The sequence below is a fragment of the Lonchura striata genome, chromosome 11 (genome assembly GCF_050655825.1).
Source record: "Lonchura striata isolate lonStrDom1 chromosome 11, ASM5065582v1, whole genome shotgun sequence".
NCBI lineage: Eukaryota > Metazoa > Chordata > Aves > Passeriformes > Estrildidae > Lonchura > Lonchura striata.
In genome coordinates, this window is record NC_140713.1 from 10,032,923 (window position 1) to 10,042,649 (window position 9,727).

The 9,727-nt window shown below is 39.5% G+C and overlaps 1 long non-coding RNA gene across 1 annotated transcript in view; it reads left to right on the top strand.

The window, feature by feature from the left end:
* The window catches only part of LOC116184042 (uncharacterized), a 38,767-nt gene extending 31,705 nt beyond the window's left edge, over positions 1 to 7,062 (top strand). Inside the window, exons 3-4 of the long non-coding RNA XR_014957827.1 lie at positions 911 to 956; positions 6,816 to 7,062. This is a non-coding gene — a long non-coding RNA (uncharacterized LOC116184042). The remainder of the gene's footprint in view (positions 1 to 910; positions 957 to 6,815) is intronic.
* Positions 7,063 to 9,727: the final 2,665 nt, after the last annotated feature.

Sequence of the window (9,727 nt, forward strand, 5' to 3'; positions counted from 1 at the left end):
GCACACACTGCCACAGTTCTCATCATCCCAGGAGGAGAAAAATCCTGCATGTGGCCCCGAGAAGCTTCAATCCTGCAAAGCACTTAAGCACAAAATTAGTTTTAAACTTAAGGGACAATATGTAAGTTAGATACAGACTTTGCTAAAAGATGCAGGATGAAATGTATATATTCCAGAACGAGGGATATAATGAGTGAAAATAAATGGTATGGGAAAGCATCTATAGATAGCTGGGGAGGTAATGAAGGAATGCTTCAATTTCAGTTCATGGAAAACTTAAATTTACTGTATTTTATTTCACACTAATCCTTCAGTCGTCTACCACAGTTTGTGTCTGGCCATGAAATTTTTAGCTATGTAGTGTTATTCTTTGGCACGTAAAGATTTACAGTGTCTGAGCCTGATTTGGCTCATCTTGGTGTTGATGACAGAAATTCCAATTTTGCTCTCAAAGGGCATGATTGAACCAGTTAACATTTATTTCAGCCTTGCAGAAGGACATATTGCTTATTTTATATATAAAGTATGCCAAAATAAGATTAAGAGCTTTGATGAACATTGCACGGTAAGTCAGAGGCACATAGCCACAGAACTAAGAATTCCTTCCTTCCTGACTCTCACTTCCTTGTTTTATACTGTGCTTTTGGTAATGTGTCTGCATTCCCAGAGCAATATTCTTCTGGCACATGATAATGCAATAGTTTTGAAATATGCTTTTCATGTGATGTGTGAAAACATAAAATCTATAGATGTGCAGTATACATGGATAAAAGAATTCATATTACAATATGTAGCTACAAGCATAATAAATGGAAATTGATGAAAAGGGAGTTTTCTACTGCTGGGATTTTAAAGAGTTAGACAAATGTGTGTAGTTCAAATAAGACAGAATTTCTGCTTCTTGTCACAGAAAGAGCGATGAACATGTATCAGAAGAGAAAATCAGCTGCTGCTTGGTAAGTACCGTATGATTTTTTTGTCTACTGCCTTTTGGGCCCTACCAAGTCCTGTACTTACTGTGCTGATCAGGCTGCTGGCTCCTTTTCTGTTATTACATCACTCAAAAAGGCGGTCTTTCTTAGAAAAACTAAAACTGTGCCAATGCAATACCATCTCTTCAGAAATACTTTTAATTCATTTATTCATTTACATCGCAAGCTGGAGCTAAATCAGTATATTGGAGACAATTCTTGGTCCAGTATTTCCATGTTGGAGGCAGAAGAGATTCCTAGAGCAGTGACACTGAATGCTGTTTTTCTCTTAGTTGTGTGGGCAGTCATTGGATAGTGCAGTATCAGGTGAAGCAAATCTTTTGATCTCTATGCTAAGTGGTTTTAATTCTTATTTCTGTTATTGTTTTAAGAGTAGTAGCAGTAGTAATAGCAGAGGTAGGAGTATTATTGGCAGTCCCTGTGTCCAAAGAGCTCATTAAAGGACAGCACTCTGGAGATGATGCCCTATCTGCCTGGAATCAGCAGGACACAGGAACTCCATCCCATATGATGAATAACAAAAGAAAGGGTAGTTTACATTCTTTGATACATTTCTGCTCGATTAACCCCCAGTGGGATTTTACCCCTCCAGTCACATTTTTTTGTTCCTCTAATCTTCTTTTGTATTTGCTCACTGACCCCAAGCATGTATTTGACTTGTGACCCTATTTCTGTTAATAAAATACAGGCCATCTGACCAGCATTCACGCCACTCCACTACAAGGTGATGATTACCTCATTGTAAGTGCTGGGAGTTAGCAGCTCACAGGGTAAGCCTGGTGGTTGGGTGGCCTGAAGAGAAGAGAACCAATGAAGGCAGCAAAAGCAGCTCTGAGCTGCACCTTCAAAGCCAAACTGCAGATAATCAACTCCTTCAAAATATCCAATTCTATCCACAGAACTGCATATCTCCTTATGTATTGTTCAGCTATTAATTAGTTGATAATGTTTAGGGGATTATGGCATGACAAAAAACAATTATAGCTATAATGTGGAAATTTTCAGTATCCGTATGGGTGGTAGCTTATAAAATCAAAATTATCCCATTTCCGTTTTGGGTTATCAATTATAATTATATGCCTCATGAAAAAAAATACATCAGCACTCAGTGGCAATAATTTCAATGTAGTGTTTTGAGGCTAAATTAACACTGGAAAGTATAGGTGATCTCTTTCTAAGCAAAGTAATATTTTTTTTTAAAGTAGCAGCAGAAATGTAGGGTGGTTTTTTTTTTAAGAAAAGGCATAGTAATGAACTTATTCATGCTTTCACCAAATCCTTAGAACATGAGTCTTATGAAAGGCACTGTTAATTGTGTGTTACATGAAAAAATCATGTCAAACAATTTATCAGATATGTAATCTGTGTCTCTGTTTTGTGACAGGAAGCCATTATTTCCACTGAAAAAACAAATCTGTTAAATTTGAACTATTAGATTACAGCAGGGTTAGGGCTGCTTCTGTGATGTAGAGTCACATCAGGGTCACAGCCCAGATCTAGAGATGTACTGCAAGGGCTTCATATCTGATTAAGACAAAAAACTGATAAAAATGTAATGCAGATTAACAATATGGAATTATCTGATGCAGTTTGGGGGGATAGGGGCAGGGGGTATAACATCATTCAGTTTATTTGCATATGTTTGTTCTTTCTGCTGAAATCAATCTCTTTGAAGGAAGCAAGAAAACTTTAGAAAAAGAAAATATTATTAATGCTGGTAAGAGAACACAGAAGAAAATCTTTAGTAAACATTTCTTTTCCAGTGTTGATTATCATTCTGTCTAATGTTTATTTTCATAGTTGTCTTTGATCCAAACACAAATAACAATAAAGTTAGCTTCATTTCTTTGAACTAACAAAACTATACTGTGGCCAAATTTGGAAGACATTTTTAAGTGGCGTTTTTGCTTTTCTTCAAAGCCACATAGGAGATTTATAGCGTAGATATTTGCATAACTCACACCCTCTTCTGTAAGGGAATGTTTCCATGGCTAGCAGTGATTTACCTGCTCTGGGCCTGCCCCTGCCTCTCCTGGAAGGCTGAGGGCTCTGAGCACTGGGCACACTCTGGATGCCAGTGCAGGGAGCACCAGGGCTTTGGGTCAGCGCTCACCCCGTGCCCTGGGGAAGCTGCTGCAGCTTGTAGGGACTGCCTGTGGCTCTGTGGGGCTGCCTCGTGGCTGTAAGCCCAGAATGTGTCATTGCATCCTCCCTGCATCCCTATCCCAGCCTTTAACACAGCCAGCAGGCAGAGACGTACCAGGGCCCTGCCCATGGGCACCTCTGCTCATGGGGAGCCCAGGGCGCAGGTTCTACCTTCACCAGCTGCTCCCATCAAACTCACACAGATACTTGTGTGCTGTAGACTTGGAAACAACCACATTCCTCATGTAAATATTGTGCAATTGCAAGCTATGTACTACAGTGTTTACCACAGTGCTTGAAACCAGGCCTGTGTTGCTGGGGTGTTCTAGTCTGTACATATTTTAAAACTCTGCCAAGTCACAGATCTGCTCTGGAGACCTGGCAGCACCTGCTGAGGCAATGGTGAAGAGTCTGTAGCTGTGACAGGAAGCATCCCTGTCCCCCTCAGATTACAGCCACCATGTATTCTGGCTGTTCTGTGCAGTCCTCATATGTGCAAATATTGGCGCTGAAAGTGGTGGAAATTATGAATAAAGACCACAAAGTCCAGCCTCAATCAGCTACAGAAGAGCCATATGCTGGATAAACTGACTGCTTTAATTTTCTCAGGACATGATACAGAAGCATGAGAGATACTCAGGTTCTCTAAAACTCACTTCTTTTTTGCTCTCCCATCACATCCCTGTGTTTGTCCCAATGCTCAGCCTGGCTGAACAAGGGCATCCAGTCCAATGATTGATTGCCTCTGTGAGCAGATCCAAGTTTCACTCTTATATCAGCCAGCATGTGGTTGATGACAGGGACAAAGCCAACCCTCATCATTCCCTAAGCAAATCATCTTCCTCTTTACTGAAAATTTGACCAAATTAAGATTGAAATAAGTGTCAGAATTTCCACCACGTTCACATGGATTTGGATTTGGTAATTGACTTCTAGGTGCAAATGGCTTCTTAAAGGGTTACTTTTAAATAGGTAGGTGTTTAAGTGCTTCAAGAGATGACAAAAATAATAGCAAATGCAAAAAATATGACTTCAGGTATTGCTAAAAAGTGTAATTAGAAAATGGGTGGTTTTAAGGTTAAATCAGACCTATTCCCAGTGACTGCAGGTGACTCACACTTGAGTAAGAATGAAAATTTGGGTTTTGAACTATATAGAAGAATTTTGGCTGAACCTTTTAAATTTCTTTGGGAAGGAGGAAAGGTGAGGTGGGTGTGTTATTTGGGAGTTTTGGGTTTTTTAATACTTATAAAAATGCCAAATAGAAAACAGTTGCTAACTTTTCTAGTTTGTTCCAGTCAAAATAAAGTCCTTCTGGTCCTAGACGAGGGAGTTCTGAAATGGTACCTAAAGGTTCTGCCTGAATGAGCAGAGCCCTTTCCTTTAAAATATCATATCCACTAAAAGCACAACCAAAAAACACTGCTTACTTAGTTTCCTTTTTTTTTTTTTTTTCCTTGCTAACACTATGAAAACAGGAGTAAGAGAGGTGATGCTTCAGTTGTTGTGCAATTCACTCCATATTAATATAGTTAGGAATGTGGGACTGAAAGTACTTCACACATCCAGGCTGGCAGAGGTATCATAGGTACAAAGCCCAGAATGAGTCCTCAGCAGCATCCACTGAAGATGTCCCAAGGAACAAAGCTAGCGAGGTTCAGGACATCCATCTCTTGATGGAAAAGTGTGAATCAGCTCACTTCCAAAATTAATTAGCTTTACATTCTTACTCAGTTTGAAGTAAAAAATACACAGAAGTGCTGGCTGCTAGAAAAAGCTCTTGCCATTTCTTGCTGTGGAAGGAAACAGGACTTTGGCATGGAGAAGCAGAGTCCCCTGCACTCTTCCATCCCTGAGGCTGTGTGGCTGCTTGGGCAATTTGGAGCTAAGCACAAAATTGTGCTCAGTATTCTTCCTTCCTCCCTTTTTTGAAAAAAAAAAAAAAAAGTTTCTACCCTGCATTTCTGCAAGGATGAACAGAAAGCCTTGCAGATGGGTGTAGAAACATCTGCCTGAGCCTGCAAAGCCTGAAACAGCAGCAGTGAGGGGTTTAATGCTTGAAAACTCAAGTGTTGGCCTTGCCAGTGCCAAAAATTCAGCATGTGTTACAGCTCAAAATAAATGGGAGTCCATGTACAAATAAATAGTATATAACTTACTGTAGAGGTGGCTCCATTTTGGAGGGGTTGTGTTTGGTTTTTAATATTCAGCTGCATCATATTTAATGTTCTATTATTTTTATATTAAGTTAAAACAAAATATTCACAGTTCTTGTGAGAATGTGAAGGCCCAGGCTGAGGTGGGTGCAAGGCTTTTGTGTCAAAGGATGTGGGTGGAGTCCTGGCCCAGCTAATTGATGTAGAATATATCTGTCTTGAAAATTGCTCTTCAAAATGTAGCACCACTGTGCTCTTCATATCTAGGGACTGAAACAGGAGTTGTGCCTCAAAACTCTTGTGTTGTATGGTCCCATGGTAATTCCTCTTCCTTTATCTCCAGTAATTTTTCTGTGCCGAGTCTGGTCTCTCCCTTCTGCTCAGCAGGGAGTGGATTTGTTCTTTTTCTTTGTTCTATTAATTTTCTCATAACTACTATCTACTACATTCACATAACAATCACTGTCAGACTACTGAAACAGTTTTCAAGTATATTAAACCCTCCATTTAAAAACAATAAGGAAAGGGTTTTACTAAATAAATACATAAAACTTTTCTTAGATCATACAATAAGGAAGTGAATATAGAACTAAAGTTCCCAGAACTTGGGAGGACAAAGGAGCAGTTTACTACAGAGCTTTTTCCAAACACCCAGAGCTCTGATAGTCCTTAGAGGAAATAATAAATCTTTCTCCTTGTCACTCTTCCTTTAGTTTCTTTTGTTGTTTAGGAATAAAAAAAAATAAAAATGTAAGTACTACTTACAAGGCAGCTTCCTTGATGTTTCTGGAAACATCAAGGGACAAGATTGTCTGTATAGGAAGGGGAGATGAACAATTCACCCTGTAAAGGAATTAAAACAAACGTGGAAATCCTTTGTAAGAAGAGTGGTGGGGATTATAGCTGCATGCTTTCACTAATGACTTTACAAACATTTAGCCAGAGATAACCCAGAAATCCAGTTGCACTTTATTTAATATTCAGATAAGGACCATTCACCTGCTGTTAAGCTACAACATCTACAATCATTCTTTGAATACTGATAATTATATGAAGCAGACTCCCCTAGAGGCTGGTAGTCTAGTCTGGATTCACCTGGAATACAAAGATGAATAATATTGCATATTACGTGCACCCAAGTAGTTGCAATTTATAGAAATGTCCATTTATACTCCTGAAAAAAAGATGTGTATTTCCCTAGGGGCACAGTGTATGGTGATAAAAACCTGTGTGTGGGGACAGTTTGGATTGTAACTCCTAGCATGCCTGTTGATTAATTAATAAACAAATAAATCATTATATTTAGCCAGATATCTCACTCCAAGCCCATAAAAAAGAAAATGTTAAAAATGAATTTTGTGTGGCTCGCCATAAGGAAGGGTTACTCAGAGACACCAGAAATGAGTATGAGAAGTGGCATCCAAATGGCTCAGAGTCAGTGTGTGTGTACATTTTTAAAAGATGTGTAGCATTATGAATCTGCTCTCTTTGCCTCCTCCTTTCCTCCTCTTTCTCCCATCAGGTGCCTTGTCCTTGTTCTCCCCTCTCGTTTGCTGATGGCTGATAACACCTTATCTCCACCAGGGAAGCAACTGGGAAGTTTGCTCCTTCCTCACAAGACTGAGGGTATAATTAGAACCACGCACCTGCTCAGTCCTCCAGTGACTCAGTTAGTCTACATCCATGTCAAAATCCATGCTGTGAGGGTAATTTGATCATCTCACTTACTTTTTTCATATGCTTTATATGAATAAACCACCAGAACAAGCCTCCATTGAATTGGTTCAGTTTAATCTCACAAATTTGTATCAACTCTTTGTTGCCAGAAGAATTTTATCATTTGATCTCATGGTTACACTTTAGTAGACTTTAGTATACATTTTATTTCACTCTCCAGAACATAAAATTCCATTTTTTGTCAAAATCATCTCTTTATTATTATCTATTTATATTTCTGTGATACTCACAGACTTCAACTGAGATCAGGATCTTGTTGCATGAGACAATACGGAAACAAGCAATAAAAGAATTCTGGTCACAGGAACCTTGTAAGCTGAATAAAGGCTGGGAGAAAGGAAATATTGCCCCCATTTTACAAATGGGAAGGTGAAGCTCTGACAATCTTTCTGTACAAGGCAGTGTCATACAGCGATAGTGAAGAGAGAGTTCTGAAAAAGCAGCAAAGTCCAGAAACTATCCAAAATAAAGTTGGAGTTAAACCCTAATATACTGGCAAGCATCCATATAAGTTCAAGTAAGTTATAGATGTACACTGGTTTCATTTGCACATTCAGCATCCCAAGGCTTCCTTGGCCTTCTCCATCCTTCTTATTCTCCCAGACCTTCCTTCAAAGGCAGCTGCCACTATTTTTTGATGCTGCCTTCTTTGGCTGATAAGAGTTAGTATGCCACTGCTTCCTCTAGCATTTAAAAAAAAAATTACCTTAAGCCCTGTGATGCCACAGGGGTGTCAAATCTCTCTGACTGCAGCAGCTTCCAGGCTCAGCAGAGATACATCAAGGCTCTCTTAGACTCTCCTTCCCAACAAGTGAAGGGTAATGCAATCTTTGTGTCCTTGAACTGAGCCTGGAATCTCCTGCATTAGAACACTTTCCCTCTGCTGCTGCCAGAAGATGCTGCAAGATCCCAGGAAAGCTGTAGCCAACTGAGGATATTCACTCACAGCCAAAGCAGCAGAGTGGCTCTTTGGTGTTCCCTAAAGACAGCAGAAAGGAGAGGAAATGGTAAATTCACCATCTCCCTTTCAAAGATGACTAAATATAGAGGGGATGCTGCCAGGAAAGGAGGGTGTGGGTGTAGCAGTGTGTACAGAGGTGCTTGTGCTCCCCTCCAATCTGCTGGGCTGCAGCTTGGCACTGCCCTGCTGAGCTCACAGCTCCTGAGCTAAACTCACCATCCCAGCCTGCCACTGCAGCACTGCCTTCTGAATAAATACCCGTTCAGACTAATTGTCAAGGATCAGATAACAGGAGAATATTTCTATTTGACAGTCTACTATTTTTCAATTGTTCCTCTGTTACATATCTAAGTAAACATTTGTTCCACTTATCATTTCTGAGCAAAAGACATGAATCATTTGACTAGTAAAACCACAACGACAGCTGTTGCTTATTAGAAACAGTCATCTTGTTCAAGGGCCTGCTCTGGAGGAGTTCTTCAGGAAACTGTTTCTGCTTTTTGTGCTTTACAGTGCAATGAAAGCAAAGTTGTAGAAATTAGGGCATTTTTGTTTCACTGGTGTGATTGGCAAAACACCCAGGCACACATGGAACAATCATTACAGCTGAGCTACAAGCCCCCAAGAAACAGGAAAATACCCACTTAAGAATACTACTAATGATATAATACTTATGGTCTTTGTGGCTTTTATACAGAACTCTACATTATAGTGAAACAAAACTAGATTTAAGGGTCCCTTGGTAAGCAGGTTGTATGTTTGGGATTTTGGTGTTGGATACAATATTTATACAAGTTATTATGCATGTACCAGAAATATGTTTTGCCATTCATGGTTTTTCCAGCTCTCAGGAACAAATTAACCTTGGCTACATAAAATCCCTGGAAGACAGTCATCAGTGGTCACCACTACATTACTCTCAGAATAAGCTTCTTGAGTCAGTGATTTAAAATAAGAGGAATTTAAAAAATTCTGGTCAGAATAGAAAAAGTAGGGACAGCAACAAAATACTTTTAAAATTAGTGGAAACAAAATATGGAAAAAAAAAAACCTGAACCATGACAAAATCAAAAACAATTAAGTGAAACTGAGTCAGGTTAGACATGAGGATTTTTCCCCTCCTGAAATGCTGGTTCAAAGGCATTATAGATCATACAGGCCAAAATCTGATTGTTTCTGTGACCTGTATGGAACAAAATTGTGTTAAACAGAGGCCTAAGAGCTGGGCATTTTATCAGACAAAATCACTGGAATGGTATACCCTGTATGATGCCCCTATTGTCAGCTTTGAAGGAGAAGCCAAAGACTAAATGAGCATAGAGACTGTGCTGATCCCAGCAGAACAGAGGGGAGGAACCTTGGCAGGGCAGTGGAGAGAGGCTACCAAGCTAATCTGCTCAGGTAAATAGCAGAGTCTGTGGTTTGTGGCTGTTACTTAGATTCCTTTCTAATGTGCAAAATTAATTCAAACATTAAAGAAGAAATAGTTTTAAAAAATAATTTTAAAGGGTTGTTGGAGTACGGCAAAAGAAAAGGAAGGTAGAGCAGGAAAGAAATGGAGAAGTGTGTCACTGAGGAGGCAAAGCTGAGGTTTATTATGGGTTAGAAATCTGCAAAACTGTCACCAATTCAATAACAGCATTCACTGAGGTTTCTAGAGATTATATCCTGCCCTTCATTCACCCTCACAACACTCACTGATGGGAGTCAGCACTTTGCTGCAGCTGGATATTTAG